The 20,358-nt window shown below is 46.1% G+C and overlaps 1 long non-coding RNA gene across 1 annotated transcript in view; it reads left to right on the top strand.

Moving 5' to 3' along the window:
- LOC309856269 overlaps nt 1-20,358 on the top strand; it is a 427,099-nt gene that overhangs the window by 323,025 nt on the left and 83,716 nt on the right. Inside the window, exons 3-4 of the long non-coding RNA XR_014307123.1 lie at nt 4,227-4,357; nt 5,162-5,273. This is a non-coding gene — a long non-coding RNA (uncharacterized lncRNA). The remainder of the gene's footprint in view (nt 1-4,226; nt 4,358-5,161; nt 5,274-20,358) is intronic.

The following is a 20,358-nucleotide window of genomic DNA, read 5'->3' as shown; positions in this document are numbered from 1 at the left end:
GTCATTGTGTGGACACAGACGGTCCCCGCGATGTTCTCCATCCCTGGATGTCCGCGTGGGCCTGACCTGTTTTGTTCACCACCTTGCGGCAGCGGGCAACGGGCCCTTCCAGTAAAGCACCTGTCAGAATGCCCTTGCTCTGGGCCTGAAACACCTTGCTCAGGATTTCTTCCCCAACCAGGAGGTTGCAGCAGACCGATGCCCGCAGGTTGCTGTGTGTCCAAAGGAAACAGGGTGGGGAAAGGCCAGCAACCCGGGACACGGGCCGGTGCACGGAACACGAGGCCACGGCCTTTTCGGGTGGTCCTGGAAACCCCACAGGTGACAGCACACAGGCACGTCCTTCCCGAGCGGACACTCGGGTGGCTTCGGGGCAGTCTTTGTGCATCCTCAGGCTCTCTGGAAGAAACCCACACCCTTGCACTCGAGACGCAAGACTGCAGGGCGCTGGGGGAGAAGTGAAAAGCAGAGAAAGGGGGTCTGACTTTCAGGACTTCGTTTGGTCGAGCCTTGGGGTGTACTGTCACCTCCTAGCGGTTCTCCCCGCGCACGGACTGTTGGTGAGCCTGGTCCCGACTCTGGAGCACATCCTCTCCTGCCACATGCCCCACGCGACCAGCCGCACCCCTGCACGGCACCCACCCCCGCTGACTCCTCCTTGCGCAGAACAGCAGCCTCCTCTTTGCCTCTAGGAGACCCCCGACCACGATGGCGCCAGGCTCACGTCCGGGCAGAAGGACACTTCCCCAGCGCTTCGCCCTTTCCCGAAAGCATTTCTGGGACTATTTCCTAGTCTGGAGGGGGCGAGGCCCAGAAGATAAGATTCGCCCTGACGCAAGTCGGTGGTTGAATCAAGGCCATGGAATGTGCGTGTCTTTCTCAGAAGGATGATGCTTTCTCTCCAAGTGCTTAGAAAAGCCGTGATGACGAAAGATGACCGGTGTTTCGCAGTCTTAGTCCAGCTGTGTGTGTCCCAGTGCCAACCGTCATTTCCACGAGCGAGGACTTGAGAGAGACGTGTGGAGGTAAGGGTCTGGACTGCGCCGTTTGCACTGGTTAAAGACCGCGGCACCCACACCTTTGCTCTTTGGAAAGCCGGCAGAGGCCGCACCAAAACCTGGAAGGGCAGGAGCCCCGCCTGTGTTGCGCAGCATCGTATCTGTAGAATCCTGTGTCGGGAATGAGCTTTTTCTCTTAAGCATCTGTGCATACTCAATAAGCGAACAGGCCAGCGTGAATGAATAGGGAGCCAGTTCTGGTGTTGAGAGGAAACCCGTCCATCGGGACCAGAAGCAGAGCCCCCCCGGAGCCCAGTGTAGCGGGAGGCATGCCTTCCGGGGACAGAGGGGCTCCCTGTCCCCCATGGGCCTTGAGACACGCAGGTCTAAGGGCAATGAGACATGAGAACCGGGAGCAGGAATTTGACGGGGTTGAGCCTCAGAGGGGATGTCTTCCCCCTTTCGGCTTCACGGACGATGCAGTTCTGGGGACAGAACTCTCACAGGGGTTCTCGGAGGGGACACGAGCTATTCCTGACAGTCCGTCGGCTTCCCGTGACTGTTCAGATGAACGAAGATCAGCGGGGCCTCTGTTGTCACGTATCCAGTCTAGTTCGGTCTGCAGAACACCGAGGCTTAGACACTCTGTGTTCCTTGTCCCGTGACCCGGAGCCCCCCATAGACCGACTAAAATCTCTTCTTGGGTCCTGTCCAGCTTGTTACTGAAAACCTCTTTGGTCTTCGGAGGCTCATTGTGCTTACTTAGATGCAAGCCCCTGAAAGACGGCAGCGATGGCTTGCTCTTGGTTTTCTTAAAGGATTTGTGTATTTATTTAAGAGGGAGAGACTGAGAGGGAGGGGGAGAGAGAATGAGCAGGGAGGAGGGTCAGAGAGAGGAGGAAGCAGGCTCCCCGCTGAGCATGCAGCCCGACGCAGGACTCGATCCCAGGAGCCTGATATCATGACCTGAGCCGAAGCCAACACTTAACCGACCAAGCGCCCCAGAACCCCCGTGGTTTGTTCTTTGTGGTTCACAATGGCTAATGTAGATAGGGCTTGTCCTAGGTCATAGTCCTACACGTGTGTTGGGTTTTCCTTGTTCAGGTTCTGTAGTTCGCCCTGGGCGCCCCCTCAAGCACATGAAGCCACGGGAGACGTCCTGCAGCTCTCTCTGTGTCTCAGCACGTCCGCCGAGGACGGGCGGTCCCCGCTCCTCGTTTGCGGCCAGCTGAGCTGTATGTGTTACTAGGGCGCAGCCTGACTCCGACTCGACCCGACTCGGGACGGTTCTGGGGCGTCTCACTGCTCAGCGGCGTGTTACGGTCTCGCTGGGTGTCGGGGTCCAGAACACCCACAGACGTTGTCGTAGCTCCTCGGCAGGGTCGTGAGGGAAGCCCGGAGGGGTGTGCTTCCCGTCGCTGCTGGAGTCTGCGGACGGTCCCCGGTTCCACAGCCCTGGAATGAGCTTGGGCAGCGCCTACCTTATTGGACATCAGGCCAAGTGGAGCTAACGTTGTCCTTCTTCAAGTTATGCCCCTTACCTGCTGCACATGCTTGCCTGTCACTAGTGTTTGCAACAGGCTTGAAGTTCCTGGGATTCCTGTGCCAACCGCAAGTATAGGAAAGGCTGGTTGGAGGAGGGTGAACTCGAGGGCTGCGCCACTGGGCGGCGTGGGGACATTTCAGAGGCACAGCGAGGACCAGCACCTGGCTAAGGTGGTCTGTAAGCTTCTCGGCGTTCCCTTTGACATCCGTTGGCTGGGGATCGCGTTCCATGACGAGGCTCCAATTTCAGGAGGTCTCAGGTCCTGTAATTAAAAGAATTGAGTGAGATTTTCTTTTCTTAAGATCTTATTTATTTATTTGAGAGAGAGAGAGAGAGAGCATGGGGAGACAGTACACAGGGTGGGAGAAGCAGACTCCCCGCTGAGCAGGGAGCACGACGCGGGGCTCGATCCCAGGACCCCAGGATCATGACCTGAGCCGAAGGCAGACGCTTAACTCACTAAGCCACCCAGGTGCCCCTGAGATTGTCTCCAGGAGCGCTCCCAGTTTATAGAGTCATGATTCATCTGTGAACAGTGAAAATCCCTGAGCCTTATCTGCTTTGGAATAGAAAACATTCATTCTTATCTCGGAGTAACAAGTCCCCTTCGAAACCCCGTGATTTCAGGAAATAAGCTGCATTTTTCTCTTTTCACAGAAGATTTGACACCAACATGTGACCTTAGCAAATGCAGTGTGGGTCATATTTGACTCTGCTCTGTCCCTAAAACCTAAGGATACATTAAAAAATTATTCTAACATCATGGAGGACATGGGGAGTTAGAGAGGAGAAGAGAGTTGGGGGAAATTGGAAGGGGAGGTGAACCATGAGAAACTATGGACTCTGAAAAACAACCTGAGGGTTTTGAAGGGGCGGGGGGTGGGAGGTTGGGGGAACCAGGTGGTGGGTATTAGAGAGGGCACGGATTGCATGGAACACTGGGTGTGGTGCAAAAACAAGGAATACTGTTACGCTGAACATAAATAAATTTAATTAAAAAAAAACAAAAAAAAAGAGCTTCTTTTTCCTGCACGGAGATGTAGGCGGTGCTCTCGTGTGAAGTAAACCCAGGCTCACAAACGTCATCTTCTCTTGCGTATTCTGCCACCTCATACCGTGCGGGTTTGAGTAAATATTCATCATAAACAATATATGATTTGGTAGGTTTTTATCAAATGCTCCACATCGTTTTAGTCACTCAGAAACACGAAACACTTAGGTTTTCGTCCCATGGAAACATTTCCTTGTTAGACTGAGGCAAGGGTCAGAGCATTCCAAGGGACCTTGGACACCATGATTTCATTCGAATAGGGTTTTGTTTGTTACTGTAAAATAGTACAATCAAGGGGCACCTGGCTGGCTCCGTTGGAAAAGCATCACACTGTTGATCTCAGGGTCGTGAATGCCAACCCCACACTGGGTATAGACATTGCTAAAAAAAAAAAAAAATGCATAAACTTAAAAATAAAATAAAATATTACAATCAAGAGCCAAGTATACAAAAAACAAGATTTGGGCAGTAGTTGTATTCTTGTATAAGTAACATTAGATACCAAATGTGTACGTGGATTGTATGCAAATCTATATGACTTTATTACATACACATTTTATAATATCTAATATTACATATTTATAATCTCTATATATGGTGATATATGATGTCATCTATTATTTTATTTCAGGGAACCAGCAAAACAGATACAACAGAACAGCAATGACTCTCGGAAGGCAAGATGGTTATTGTAAGAAGCCAGCTCTGTCTCTGTCTCCGCCACCTCACTGAAGGACCAGGAGGCCGACGTGTCCAACGGACGTGAGTGCATCTGCCAAGGTCATTCTCTGTGACCGTGGCTGTCTTCCTGCAGGCTTAGTTCTCGGACATGGCTCAGCCACATCTCTCACACTGGACGCAAGGAAATGTCTTCCAGAGTGTGGGTGAGCCTGTGATCGCCTCTCTCGGGGTGTGAGTTACCGAGGAATAGAAAGAAGGAAGATTAATAGAAGCCAGGTTTTCATGGTTGCAAACCCAGGGACTTCATTAAAACTCAGAGAAAGGAGCTTTCTAACAGCAATCATAAAAATGCTGACCTTGAGACAAGAATATTCAAAAAAAAATAAAGGCAAGTTTCAAAGGCTTGAATCAGGGCAGTCCCAAGAATGGCTGAAATGGCCGTTGAGCATGGAAAGCTAGTGGTTCCAGTGCTTTTAAACACTGGGGCTGCATTGGCACTTGACATTTTAAATTATTGTTTGGGAAGGTGGTTGCAAAGAATTGCCTGGTGATTTGTTATTGTTCTGTCGGGTTTTTGTTTTTGGATAGTCATTTCGCCTTAAATTTAGAGAATGCTGTCAGTGAGAAATACTCTTTTGGATACAACAGTTTGATGAACGACCGAGATAGGAAGGAGTCCTCTTCTCTCTGTTTTCGTTTTCTCCCGCAGCCCCACGATGTGGTGCGTGTCAGGAGGTTATTGGTCCGAGTCTGCCTCTGTCTCTGCCGGGGACCGCTCTGAGTGATGATAGTGTGCTACTGCCTGAGTCTGTCAGGGCAGCTCCCACAGAACTCCGCAGACTGGGGGGGGGGGGCTTATAAACAACAGACATTTCTTTCCCACAGGCTGGAGGCCAAATGTCCTCCATCATGACACCGGCATACTCAGAATTGGGTGAAGGCCAGCTCCCCGGGTCAAGGACAGCCGTCTTCTCCTGGTGTCCTCGCACGGAGGAAGGTACGAGGGAGCTCTCTGGGGTCTCCTTGAGAAAGGTGCTAGTGCCATTGACTAGGGTGCAACCCCCGACATAGTCATCCCCCAGAGGACCTCGTCTCTAACGGTAGGGCTCACAGTTTCAACACATGAAAGGCTACAGGGCAGGTGGCAGTAACACTTAGAGATGGGGTTTTGAAAATCCAATCCTTTGAGTTATCCCGTTACCGTGCTGGTAGGCGTAGACACACTGTGAGACAGACAGCATGGAGAGTCGATGTAAACACGATGGGGCAGTGAGCCTCGGTCCGTGTTACATGAATCACCCCCAAGGTAAGGACCAGGAGAGTTCCAAGGCCAGGGTGAAATCGGTGATCTCAGACCAAGGAGATTGGCTCCATCCGTTTTGGTGTTCAGATGATAAGGAACCCAGGAAGGCATTCATCCGGAAAACCTGTTATGCACCCCCATTCGTAAGAAGCAAACTGTTGAGGGTTATTGGCTCCTTAAAATAACAGATACAAAGGTAGTCCTAGAGAAAGAGATTTAAAAACTGTGTGATTGATTGCCCGGGAACATGCCGCTTAACGTTTCTTCCTCAGCATAAAAAAGGAACCACTGTTGTCCACCGGGAGTCTTCTTTCACTCACCATTCACTGGGCCGTTTTACCGTGAGTATTGGTCAAGCACTTACTATGTACCAAGGAGGAAGCTTTGAGGAGAAGAGAGGGAGCAAAACCAAAAATCCAAACAAACATCCCATTTTCTGCATCATGGAATGTATAGCCTCTTGGTCAATCAAAGGTTAAGCGAATGATTTTTAAAATGTGAATTATGTGTCCATTCCATGACAAGATGGGGTAATTTGGGAGGCATGCGTTTGGGAATCAATGAATCAGGTTCTGTGGGAGTAACGTTGAGTGGAGATCAGACGGAGTCAAGTGAAAATTTCTATGTCAAGACAAGGTCACCTAAGGCAGTGCCTCAAATACTCTTGATCCTAGGAAATGTAGCCCGGTGGTGCTGTGCTTAGTCACCTAGGGGACTAAAATCTCAGTACCCATCATACCACATGTTCTCTGCTCATTGACTTAAGAAAAAACTCTAAGGTGGTTTAATAATTTGCAGCATCTTTGACTTACATTTGGGGGATTTCATTCAGCTTTCTTTTATATGGATGTCATTTATATATGTGCGTTTGTCATTTGACAGAAGTAAGTTATTATTTAATCAAACTCAATTAACCCCCAAATAGCTCTCATTTTATATTATTATTTTATATTATTATAATATTATCTTATTTTATATCATTCAAATCTATCCTGTTAAAATAGCACCAGAAAACGTGTATGATGCAAGAACATCACAATTCCATATGACTCTGACCTCTCCAAACACATTTTAGAAAAAATGCTGAGAAATGTGTCATAGCTGGGGTTTTTTTGCCCCCTAACAAGAACAAAGACAGATATATCTAGAGATTTATTAGCAAAACATGCCTCTGTGGCAAAATTATTAGGAGTCTAATCCTTGAGATTTACAGAAAGCAAAACAAAACAGGAAAGAAATCTTCTTCATTAACCCTATCATTCACGAGATAGAGCATTTGAGAAAACAAAGTACAGCACTCGAGATTTCAGCACTAGTTCACGTATCAGATGTTTAGGGGACTTTAGGGAAAGGAGTTATGGGTCTACCTCAGAAATAAAAATAAATTTGAATGATAAAATCTAAAATTCCTAAAAACAAAATTTTAAATGCTGTGTTTGATCCATATAGCCTTATAAATGGTCAAGTTAGTGGAATTTGGAAAGTAAAAAACAAAGGACCGATAGTTAGTCGGCCCCGTCCTTCTCTGCCACAAGGAACTGTTTAAGACTAGAGAATGAAGAGGAAGCAAAGTCCTAATTTTCTTGGTTCTGGACTGACATTTTCAGTGTATGTAATTATTTTCTCCCGGGTGGAAGTTGACTGTCAGCTAACGTTAAGGTGATCGTGGACGGCCTGGGCAATGGACGGCGAGCATCTCATTGGTATTTCTTCTTAGCAACACTGTGTCTGGGTCCCGATGCGCTGTAATCATGTCAAAAACAGAGTCGCCGTAGGTGACTGTGTGAGTGCCAGAATTCGCCTAGTTCGAAGAGCATTCGTTTTGAGTCCTAGAGCGACTGTGTATCTAGAGTACTTTTCTAGGAAGCCAGTTGATGTCCCCTCAAACAGAAACAAAGGCAAGTCCTGTGAGGGACCAAAGCAGGGGCACAGTTGACTTCTGTGTCGTCGTCGGTCCTGAGCAGCTTCCCATGCTGTCCAGCTCCGGCCTGGGGCAAACTCAGCCCCGCCTGAGGCCGGGGCCAGTCCTGCTTATGGCTCCCGGCATGGGGAAGCCCAGCCCTGCCCACACTTGAGATGTGGAATGTGTCTCGCTGCAGGGACCGTAAGGGTCTGCCGTGATCCCTCCAGCGGACGCCTGTCCCAGGGCGCAGATGGCCCCCAGCCCCCAGCTGTGGACGGGCCTTCTGCTCTGAGCCCGTCCGTAACGGGATGGAGCAGCCCTGCCTCTCCCGGCCACTGGGCCGTCCACCTCTCCTGGCCTTCCCGGTTGGCTCCTTCGTTGTGAACATTTCTCTTAGGATCATCTCTTTAAGAACCTGTGAGCCCTCGAGTTTGCAGGGCAGGAAGCCCCAGACGCTTCCTCATGTGGGTTTGGAGGGGATGGAAGCATGAGCACGTTGGGTGACCGCGGCTCTTGGAGTCACAGTGTCTTTGTCGGCACAGCTTCCAGAACGTTGGCTCTGGGAAGGGCCGTGTGGCCGCAGTTGCTGGAGCCCCGGGATCTGTGGAGCAGTTTCTAGCACAGCCCTCCCAGGCAGGGAGACGCAGCGCTGGCAGAGCCGTGGGGGCTGTTGGCGGCGGCGCCCTGCTGGCCCGCCAGACGCGCGGACGGAGTATGTTGAAAACTTCATGGACTCGGCGTTGACAGAGATGAAGGTCCAATTTTGCTTCATGTTATGTTATCAAACCTCAAGTTGTGTCAGCACAGTCCTTGTATAACTTCTCACGGGGTGAGTTATAACACAAAAACGTGTTGAAAACGCTCCAGCGGACCTCCCACGCAGATGGCTGCGTTTGCGGCAGGTTTCCCCGCCGCTCCCTCTCGATCACGCGTCTTAACTGGTGGTGTGGGGTCACGTCTCCCTAACTGGGCTCCACTGCGAGCAGAGACGACTCACGTCCAGGAGGCCATTCGACCCAGTGGTTCTTGTCGGGAAAAGGAGCATTTGAAACACCGAGTGTACAAGGTACACTTGCGGTGAGACCGTCCTGCGGTTCCGGCAGTTGCGGTGAGACAGTCCTGCGGTACAGACAGCTCCGGACTGGCACGTCGCTGGGAGCTGGATGTGGTGTCTGATCCCCCGTTTTCCAGGAGAGGAAATATCCTTCTCTTCTACTGCAAGAGCCCCTGTGGGTCAGGAGGCACGCACGGCGCCAAGATTCCGATCGGAACGGCGTGATTTCTAGAGTGCCAGTGCTTGTCTTTGCAGTCACGTCTCGTACTATTCGTGATGCCCTCCCAGAGGGCACGGAGAAGGACAGAAATCGAGCAGAGAAAACCAACTTTTATCACTTTGTTCTATTCAGTTTCAGCGTTCAGTGTCTGTAATTGGCGCCTGAGTGAAAACGGGTCCGTCTGCGGGTGAGCCAGGGTAAGGCATGAGGCTGTTGGCGGGGAACAGGGTAGGACGGTGTTGTGTGCTCCCTGCCCTCGGAAAGCCCACGGGACGCTGCAGAACAGACGCTCCGTGTGTCCTCGCTGTTGTGGAGTTCGTGCGCGCACGTCTGCTTACTCGCTGGTGTTTCGTTGCGACCCCCAGACCGACACCTGCAGTGCCCTTGGAGTCACGCGTGGACACGGCGAGCCATGAACGTTTGTCATCGACAAACACCCACACTCCCAGCCCAGTGGGAACCAGCGTGGGCGTTGTCTTTGTCTTTCCGCTCTTGTACTGTCAGCGGGTGTCCTTTGTGCGGTCTGAGGTCGTTCTCGGCTTCGTATCTTTGGTTGGTGACTGCGGGGTTTACAGGGACCCGAGCGCCGTGCTGCCGGGCTGCCTGGCCTTCCCGCGTGTAGGGCGGCCGCGATGGGCCTTCACGGGAGAACAGGTGTGATGTAAGTTTGGTTCAGGCATGCGTTATGCAGGGCTCAGCGATGTGCGTTCCGTGTGGATGAGGCAACATGAGACATTCCATAAGGAATCTGTTGTTTTTAAATGTCTTATTTCTTTTTACCCCTTTTTCCCCTTTTTTTTAAAGTAATCTCTATACCCAGCATGAGGTTCAAACTCATGATCCTGAGATCAGGAGCCGCAGGCTGCACCTACTCAGCCCGCCCATGTCCCTCAGTAAGGAACGTTGAAGCAGGAAGACACGTAAAACAAGGAGATGTATTGATGCTGATGAACATGACCGGAGGCTGGGGGCTCCCCCTCCCCCCGCACTTCCCTTAGGAGCAATGGCTCAGGATTAGCAAATTCAGTGTGCTTGCTGATGTATAGAGCACGAGTGCCACAGATAATAAGAACTGACTGTGTGTGTGTGTGTGTGTGTAAGGATATACGTATATGAGCATTTCTGTGTGCGTATGTATCTGCATGTATGGGACTATCCCGCTGGAAGTGTGCGTACATAGCACGGGAGCACACGAAATAGCCCCACCTGGGAAAGGAAGGGCATGGTCAGGGCCCCGCATAGCTCTCCGTCACATCCACACCCAGCGGCGGAACCGCCGTCTGTTTCATCTGGGGAGCACGGCCTCCCTCTGGCTCGCACGTCTGCCTGCTGAGAGGGGACACGGACAGTCACCACCGTCTGGTTACTGCAGGTCCGCTGAAGCTGAACAATAGAGAGGAGATTGGAAACACTGTCTTGAATACTGTGATGCCCAAGATTTCACACAGACGTAGCCTTCTTTTGGAGGAAGGGTTTAAAATTCCCTCCTTTGGAAGTATTCGAAGTGTCAAATCTAACCCCCCCTAAAAAATCATATTGATTTTATCTTTTTAATAGTAAGGCAAGGAACAAACCAAAATACCACCTCATAGAAGCATGTCTCCTTCTTCCAATGTCCCCTTCGTATAATAAATTATCTGAGCGACAGCCAGAATGATCTTTCTAAAATATAAGTCACGAGGAGGGAGGGATGGCTAGGCAGAGCACAGAGCACCGTTTGGGCGGGAAAATGACTCGGCGACACAAGACTGATGAATACCCAGCATTATACATTCATCTAAACCCACGAGGGGAGACACTCGGGGGAACCATCACACAGACTCTGGACTCGGGGCAGTTATGATGTATCAGTGCCTGCCAGTTTGTTGTAACAAGTGTCCCCCTCTAGTGGGAACGTGGACACTGAAGAACGGGGAATCTCTTAACCTGCCTCCCTCAATTTGTCTGCGAACCTAAAACTGCTTTAAAAATAGTCTATGAAATCTATGTGTGCATGGATATAGTTAAGAATATACACTTACATATATTTACTAACTAAGTAAGAGTACATATATCTTTACTCAACCCACTCCCTTGTTTATCAGCCATCCGTTATCCGTCAAGGAAAGTCTTGAGTCGTCCGTGTCATCCGGCCATCCGCTAATCGGAACTCATCTTCAAGCTCTTAGCTATGCGCAGACGCTTATACAGGCTTCTTGGCATCTGAAGCTCAAAGAACTATTTGTAGTAAGAATATAAAATAACAAAAACCTGAATTTAGGTGTGATGTTTTAAAAGGTGCCTTGCTAAGATTCATTCGTGGGATGGTAAATCCAGCGCTGCTCAGTAACCCGCCACCGAACTCACGCTCCTCTTGCTCATGGAAGAGGCCAAACCCATTCGCAACTCAGAGTGCTTGTGCTGGCTCCAAGCAAGATCCTTCTCATCCCGCATTCACGGAAATCATGCACAGTCTATACTTTTTAAAAAGAGCATGTCACGACAGTGTTCCATTCCAGGTATCAGAGAACCCGTCCAGGCTAACGCTAGTAAACACGATGACATTGGTCATAATGACAAAGTCAAAGCAATAAGATTCTCTTGCTGCTGCCCAGAAATAGACTTCTGAAAAAAAAGTTAACATTCAACAAAATTCCTCAGTTAAGTCAGAAGAGCTTGCTACTTTCTTAATCGGAGAGATGACAGGGGGCATATTACACCCTCATGCCAGGCAGTGAGACGTGGTCATCTTTCTAAGCATGATGGAAATAAAGAGAAGTGTTCTGTTATCACCAAAATGTTTACACAATCCCCTGAAAAGGGCTAGTAACTAAAAACCTTTTCAAAGAGTTTGACAAGGAATTAGGGGAAAAAAAAAAACCCACACATTTCAAGAATTCATTTATGAAAGGTGCTTGTATGGAAACGTTTCTATTCCCAAATGACAGTCAAAAAATAGCATGTATGAAATATTGTATTCACAGTAGCAAACAAAATAATTATAGTCCCAGGAGTAAACTCCACCAAGTGTTATTAAAGCCAAAAAGCTAAAGAAAATTGTAGTGCCTCAGAGGCATAAACTGTCACTGAGATGCCTCAGTATTGTAGAAATGTTGGTTTCTCTAAATTAATTGATAAAAATTCAAAGAACCCCAGCCCGTTTCCTTTTGTCGACTTTTAAAATTCATCTAGAGCAGAATAGCCAGAAACACCCTGAAAATAGAAATTATGGGGCATTGAAGCATACAGGACCATAAAATTGAAGCAATAATAAACATAAGCTAGAATAGATCACAAAAACAAGAATATAGTAACAGATAAATAGAAGGGGCATCTCATAAAGCTAGTACTCCAAATCTGTCACAAAAAGATGGATTATTCTCAAGAAAATTGGTTTCCTATCTCACTTCACCCAACAAAGCAAATTAGAGGTTTTTTTTAAATTACATGTGGTAAACAAAACTGCACCAGTACAAAAAGAAATTATGGCTGACTCTTTGGTAATATTCTGCTGAGGAAGGCATTTCTAGGCATGGCAATTAGAAATGAAAGTGTCAGAAAAACCTGGATATTTTATTTATTCTACATGCAAAATAAATGCTGTAAAAATCAAATCAGACAATTACCTGGAAACAAATGGTCCTATGTCAAAAACCAAAAAGTTGATATCTCTTATTTACCCCACAGTCAGACAAACAAAAACGACTCCTTCACAGTCAGCCAAACAAAAATGAGCAAATTTGTGAACAGGCAATTTCCAGAAAAAGAGAAGGAAATTAACTAATAAACATTTTTTAAAAACAAACTCACTACTATCCCTCCTGCCAGAAAATAATTTTGCAAGATTTTACTTTTCTCCTATTGTTTTAGCAAAAAATCAACAAAGTAGTAGTAGTAACATGATTTTTCTTAAAAAAAAAAAACCTGGGGAAAATGGAAAAGTTTATACAATCTTGGGTTAAGTTTATGAATATAGTCAAATTTCTGTCATATAAATATATATATATATACACATATACACAAAGTATATGAAAGTGTATATAGTTCTTGATATTGTGATTTGTTTCAAATGAGCTAGTTTTAAAAATATTTGCAAAAATGCCCAAAGATACAGCTATCTAGAAGGTAAGAATAGGTAAAATATGTAAGACACACAAATCCAGCTGTTTATACAGCAAAAAAGCAAAGCCATAATTGTTCACAATAGAGTATTATTCAATAACTTATTTTATATTCATCCCATAGAACAGTGCCCGAACTTTGAGGTAATGCCGTGAAAATGAAAGATGCTATGGAAAGATATGGATAGTGTATCGTTAGGAGAATGTGTAATGAGATTCAGTGTCACAGATTGACATTGACGACATATTCTGGGTCTCTATCTGGGAGGAAAAATTATGGGGGAATATGAGTGCATACTTAGAATTTTTAAAAACTTGTCTTTACATATATGTCTATTTCTTTGAGGACAAGAAAAAGAAGTAATAATAGTCATGGTTCAGGTGAAAGTATCTGAATAAGAAAATCATCTATTCTGTAGTCATTGGGGAGGCAAGGTTTGTGTGAGCAAAAGAAGCAACGAATTCTTAGAAAAGAATTTTTAAGTTGAGTCCAGAAGAGTAAAAAACACATGCTCTTTATTTTTTCCTATTTTATTTCTTTTTAGTGTTCTAAAAGTCATTGTTTATGCACCACACCCAGTGCTCCACTCAATACGTGCCCTCCGGCCCTCCATAATACCCACCACCAGGCTCACCCAACCCCCCACCTCCTCCCCTCCAAAACCCTCCGTTTGTTTCTCAGAGTCCACAGTCTCTCAAAAACACATGCTCTTTAGTTGAAATATAAGAGATGTCTCCCTCATGGTGAGAAAATCAGCCTCCATTTTCTAACATCTTGCAGTTGTGTTGTGTTTCTCCCCATATGTTGGGATCACTGTGCTGGAGAAGAAAATATAGTATCCCTTGAAAACCAGTCCTCTTTTCTGGTCCAGAAGAGGAATGATTTACACCCTCTGCCTTCATAAATTATCTTATGGGATAAGGAGATTGACGTGTGTTTTCCCCAAATACATGCTATTTTGTATTAATATTCTTGCCATAAAAACATGACAACAGAAGGATGCCTGGCTGGCTTAGTGTGTGGCTCATGTGACTCTTGAACTTGGGATTGTGAGTTTAAGCCCCATGTTGGGTGTGTGTGTGTGTGTGTGTATGTGTATACATGGTCTGGGGGAAGTCTTCAAGAACTGGTCATAATCTTTCTGTCATGTTGAAAAACACATCTCGGCAATTTGGCTTCTGACTTAAGGTTGGACTATGGTGAGACTGAGTATGGTCTTCCTAGCACCAGGAGCAGGTTGACTTTGAGAAGGTTCCCAATCTGGAAAAAAATACAGCAGATCTTTCCAAGAGCTGAGGTGTGGTTGGCAGGGACAGATGAGTGAGTACATGTTTCTTTCCTTCAGTACCTAAGTTTTCCGAGTACAGACTGTTCAGTTTTTTTCTGGATTCCCATGAAATTTGTTAATACCACCTTCTGCCTTGTGTGAGCTAGACGGATGGAGTGTCCATTCCTCTCAATCAAGAATTCTCACTGTCCGTTTTCACACGTTTGCAGCTAGGCAGAAATCGGTCTTTCTAGGTCAGCCGGAAAACGGCATCACATCAGCAAATGAATTGACCTGGGTAACAAGAATCAAACCATTTACTTGGCCCTGGTCATTTCTATCACAGCAAGTGTTCCACATACCCCGAAAAGAAGCAAATCCTTACACACAAGTTTCACTACTTTTGACAATGGCTGACACACCGTAGCACAAGGATGTAGGCTTTGTGATTTGCAGTGGTTGAGACCGTGTTTCAAGGAATGACTGATTCCACTCGGATGTGTTTATTCAGGGAAATTCCGTAGTACGTGGAGAACAATCTAGATGATTCAAAGTCAGTTCCTGTAACTGCAGAGTGAGTTGTTTCATCATTTTCCTGCATGCTGGTGGCTGTAGCAAAGCATAGAGCTAACGTGGTACATGACGTCACAGCTTTGAACTTGTTTGCTTGGAGTTTCCTGTTGTTCCGTTTAAATAAATTGGAAAAATGGGAAGGCTTTCAGATTTTTTCCCCATTTAACTCCATTCAATTTGGATCAATCACACCAGACATGTTGGATGCCCTTGTAAATCTCAGACCTGTCTGATGATCCCCGTACCTCTCTGTTGTGTTCAGATAGATGTCTGGGAGCATGAACCAAACGCCGTGCAGGGAAAATAACGGGCATGACATGTGTTATAAGCAGTGGCTTTTGTAATCACAGCAGGAATACATTTTCTGTCTTTTCCATGAAAAATACATTGCAAGTTGCCCCCTTAAAGCCGATAAAACTAAGGCAGGGACCGCCATTTCTGATGACATTAAAGAAATGCCTTCACAGAGAGATCTTGCTTGTTGGTTGATATGAGAGGCTGGGAGCCTGTTGTTTGAGCTGTCGTGCGGGCCCGGCAGTGTGAGAGCATTTGCAAACTGTCGTGCCCAGGTTAGGTGTTGCTAATGAAAGCCTGCATTTGAGACTCAAATATTAATTTCAGTGGTCAGGATCTATAAAGACCTCCTCAAACTCAACACACACAAAACCCAGACAATCATATCAAAAAATGGGCAGAAGATATGGACAGACACTTCTCCAATGAAGACATACAAATGGCTATCAGACACATGAAAAAATGTCCATCATCACTAGCCATCAGGGAGATTCAAATTAAAACCACATTGAGATATCACCTTATACCAGCTAGAATGGCCAAAATTAGCAAGACAGGAAACAAAATGTGTTGGAGAGGATGTGGAGAAAGGGGAACCCTCTTCCACTGTTGGTGGGAATGCAAGTTGGTGCAGCCTCTTTGGAGAACAGTGTGGAGATTCCTCAAGAAATTAAAAATAGAGCTTCCCTATGACCCTGCAATTGCACTCCTGGGTATTTACCCCAAAGATACAGATGTAGTGAAAAGAAAGGCCATCTGTACCCCAATGTGTATAGCAACTATGGCCACGGTCGCCAAACTGTGGAAAGAACCAAGATACCCTTCAACGGACGAATGGATAAGGAAGATGTGGTCTATATACACTATGGAGTATTATGCCTTCATCAGATCATATTTTCTTTTAAGATATATTTATTTGAGAGAAAGAGAGCGTGCGCGTGCACACCAGCTGGGAGAGGGGCAGAGGAAGAGGGAAAGAGAGAGAATCTCAAGCAGACTCTTGGCGCAGAGGCTACTGTGGCGCTCCATCTCACAATCCATGAGATCGTGACCCAACTCGAAGAGTCAGACACTCAACTGAATGGGCCCCCCAGGCGCCCCAACCCCAGATTTATTTTCAAAAATGTATCCTCCACTGTACCTATTTTTTGTAAATATGAGCAATATTGGTTTAGAAAGTGGGAAAACGTAACTTACTAGAAGTTTTCTCTTTCTAGAAATAGTTGGACTACTTCTTTTTCATTAGTTAACAAATTGGTGTTACTGAGTTTGTTTAGCATGATGAGTTGATTATCTGTTGGCCACACAAGACAGTAGGGAAAGCTAACTTGTCCCTAAAACTATGTCTCTGTCTGAGACTTTGCAAACCATATTTTGATAAGTGTCTTTGGGATTTTCTCTGATCATTCTATAAATTAAAATTACCACGCATTGGGTAGATTTTAAGTATGTAGAAATTCATCCTTTCCCCTTCTCTTATGATAACATGACCATAAGGGATATGCAAGGCAGATGGTAATTACGAGTATCAAATTTGGAATTTCATTCTGGCACATACCTTTGTATAGAAGATTTTATACATCTGTAGGAAAAAGGTGAACCTTCTAAAAAAAGGAAAGGGGGGATGCAAGAGACAATTTGCAAAATTACAAATTGCGTATGGCATAGTTCCTGAAGGGGAACCTGGTTGGCTCAGTCAGGGGACAGTGTGACTCGTGATCATGAGGTTGTGGGTTGAAGCCTCACACTGAGTGTAGAAATTACATAAAAATAAAGTATTTTTTAAAGAATACTTATGGAAGATATGGTTAAACAACAACAAAATGAGTAGAATTAAAAATACGTTAACATAGGGCGCCTGGTGGTTTATTTGGTAAGTGTGTGCCTTTAGCTCAGGTCACGATCCTGGGGCCCTGGGACTGAGTCCCTGCTCAGTGGGGAGTCTGCTTCTCTCTCTGCCATTTCCACTCCTCGAGAGTGCGTGTTCTCACTCTTTCAAATAAATAAAATATTTCTAAAACTGCATTAACACAGGAGACACCATAAAATCCAGCTTGAAGAAAATCAGCCTACACAGGTTCTGGACATGGTGGGGACACGGGCATCTTACGCACCATTCGCAGGAGTGCCAAGTGACATGGCATTCACGGAGGGCACGTCCGGACAGTACTCATTGTAAATGCGCATCCTTGGGATTGAAGGACTCCATGGCTGCTTTCCAGAGATCTCAACCACAATCACACAAGGCAAACGTACAGAAATTCTTTTAACACTGTTTTGTAAAAGTATAATAATCAACTTCGTAAAATGACACGGCAGCTCTGGGTAAAGAAATCTATATCTGTGTGAAGAGCTACTGAGAACGGGCAACACGGGGATACGGCATCATTGCTCAGAGAAGATGGTTTAATACCAAGTAGCAGAGAAAACACGTACATCTAATGCCACGTCTAATGTCTGTGGATAAACATGCCCCACATTACGTGTGCCAGGCTCTGCACAGTTTATTGTAGGACACACGGATGAATGGGGGTGACAGGGGTACAGAGGCCAATTGGGCTCGACGCTCTGTAGTTTGGAGTAATTGAACATACGAATTCCTAAGAAAATACAAGGCATATGGTGTCTTCTCTGTTTCCACAAAGCACACGAAATCGTACCAACCTCCCGCGTGCCTTCTCTGCCCTGTAAAACTGTGGAAGTGAGAGACCAACGTCACCGTGTCCCTGGAAAACCCAAACAACATAACATGGCAGTAACGTTCAAATTTTAAGCTAGAACACAAATGTCATGCTGTACGACTGTCAGTCTTAGTCTTCATTTATTCACGCGCCGTAACTCAACAAAGTTGCATTTAACTCCGTAAAACGTGAGACCGGTGCCCTTCGAAATATTCTGAAGAAACACGATTTTGAAAGCTGGAACCAAAGTCCTTGCAAATGTGCCTTAAAATAGATTGAGCCTAGGCAGGGGTCATTCCTCAGGGACACAGTTTCCCCGTGTTTCCTTCACTTCCTTCGGGGCAGTAAAGAGGAGACACCCCGTTTCCCGTCTCTAGTCTGATACTCGGGCTTTACAACGTCCTCGTCTGACACCAGCCGTGGGGACGGATTACAGTTTGAGACTCGGTCCTCCTGCGGTAGCAGCGCACTCGGCAACACGGCTCCATTACCAACACCCAAGGGAGGAAAGGACAAAGCCTGTTGAATTTGCCCCACAGTGCAACCACACCCTTCACGAGTTCAAGGACTGATTCGTCCACTGGGTGAAGTGAATGGACTCCGACCAGGTTAGGGCTGGTTTCCAAGCAACTGGAGAAAAGCTTGTTAGATGGTTTCTCCCTCATCTTCTGGGTGGCTTCTGGGTTGTCTCACCGGCCTGTGGAGCACGACTCACTGATCTCCATTAAAAAGAGAGTGACAGAAACAGATGCAGTAGAAAGCTGGAGGTCGGCCTGGACCCCCGTGTGGGTTATGAATCGGGGCTGAGGGCCAGCGTCCCAGCAGACTCCTGGCCACACAAAAAGTCTACAGCAGTGTTGGAAAGGCAGACGTGGTTTGAGACAGGGCCTGTTTCTACATGAAGTGGATTTAATGGTGCTGCGTGATAAAATTAATGCATATTACGTATAAGCGATTTTGAAAAGCTGGTCCGCTAGCTGTTGACGGTTATTGCAAACGGCCTTCCATAGCTACTAATTTTTCTTCTGTGTATTTGTTCCGTATTGATCAGAACCCTGCTTTATAGTTTTCAGTTTCTGTTACCGTGTCCATGACAAACATTTTAATAATTGCATGACAGACTGTCTTAGGTTTTTACTTACACACTTTTCTGCTGCTAGAGATTTTTCTCCTTTGGCTAATATTTACTATTTTGACTAAGGCCTTCGCAGATTTTTTGGATGTTTGTTGATATGTGTTCATTGTGACACAATGATAGCTTTTTGTGTTTCGTATCCTTAGAATACATTTCCAAATGAGGAACTGCCGTACAAGGAGTGTGTGATCCCTGAAGACTAGACTCCTATTGCTGAGAGGTTGCCAAGTTTCAGTTAATATCCCTGGATGCACTCAGACAGCGGACAGTCTGAGTTTCTCAAAAGTTTTGTGACTTGCACAAACTGAAAGCCTTGTGTTCCTCTGTCTTCCTCTCTGCCTCTCTGCCTCCGTCTCTCTCTCTCCTGCCTCCCTTCCTTCCCCTCCTCTTTCAGTAGCGAGACTGTTTCCCCAAACATTTTAAAACCCACTCTCTTGAGATGTGATTGATATAGAAAGTGGTACAGGTTTAAAGTGTGCACGTCAGTGAGTTTGGGCAAACGTCTGTGAAAACATCCCCACTATCAAGGACATAAGTGTGTCCATCACTTATGGACATACTTATGGTACTGTTTTTATTCATTCCTTTTTTTTTTTAAATTTTATTTCTTTTCAGCGTAACAGAATTCATTATTTATGCACCACACCCAGTGCTCCATGCAATCCGTGCCCTCTATAATACCCACCACCTGTTACCCCAACCTCCCACCCCCCGCCCCTTCAAAACCCTCAGATTGTTTTTCAGAGTCCATAGTCTCTCATGGTTCACCTCCCCTTCCAGTTTCCCTCAACTCCCTTCTCCTCTCCATCTCCCCTTGTCCTCCATGCTATTTGTTATGCGCCACAAATAAGTGAAACCATATGATCATTGTCTCTCTCTGCTTGACTGATTTCACTCAGCATAATCTCTTCCAGTCCCATCCATGTTGCTACAAAAGTTGGGTATTCATCCTTTCTGACGGAGGCATAATACTCCATAGGGTATATGGACCACATCTTCCTTATCCATTCGTCCGTTGAAGGGCATCTTGGTTCTTTCCACAGTTTGGCGACCGTGGCCATTGTTGCTATAAACATTGGGGTACAGATGGCCCTTCTTTTCACGACATCTGAATCTTTGGGGTAAATATCCAGGAGTGCAATGGCAGGGTCATAGGGAAGCTCTATTTTTAATTTCTTGAGGAATCTCCACACTGTTCTCCAAAGTGGCTGCACCAACTTGCATGCCCACCAACAGTGTAAGAGGATATGTGTCATTTTTAATAAGAAGCATTTGGGGATTTTTATTAAAACAGTGATGAATCCTTAAGTAATTTAGGAAATTGACAATTTAACGCTTTGAACCTTTCAATCCATTAACATGATTTAATGCTCTTATTTTACCTGAAACTTCTTTAATATTTTTTTTTCCTTGGGAATATTTGTCATGTTCAGCATACAAGTCATACTTATTTTTTAGTGAAATTTATTTCTAAATGAAAACATGTCCCTGTCCATGAGGGGGATGAGGTGAACCATTCTTCTTCTTCATCAGCAGGAGGTGCCAGCCGTC

This window comes from Mustela nivalis, assembly GCF_964662115.1.
Source record: "Mustela nivalis genome assembly, chromosome: X".
Taxonomy (NCBI): Eukaryota; Metazoa; Chordata; class Mammalia; order Carnivora; family Mustelidae; genus Mustela; species Mustela nivalis.
Note: the sequence above shows the minus strand (reverse complement) of the source record. Positions and strands in the feature narration are given on the sequence as shown.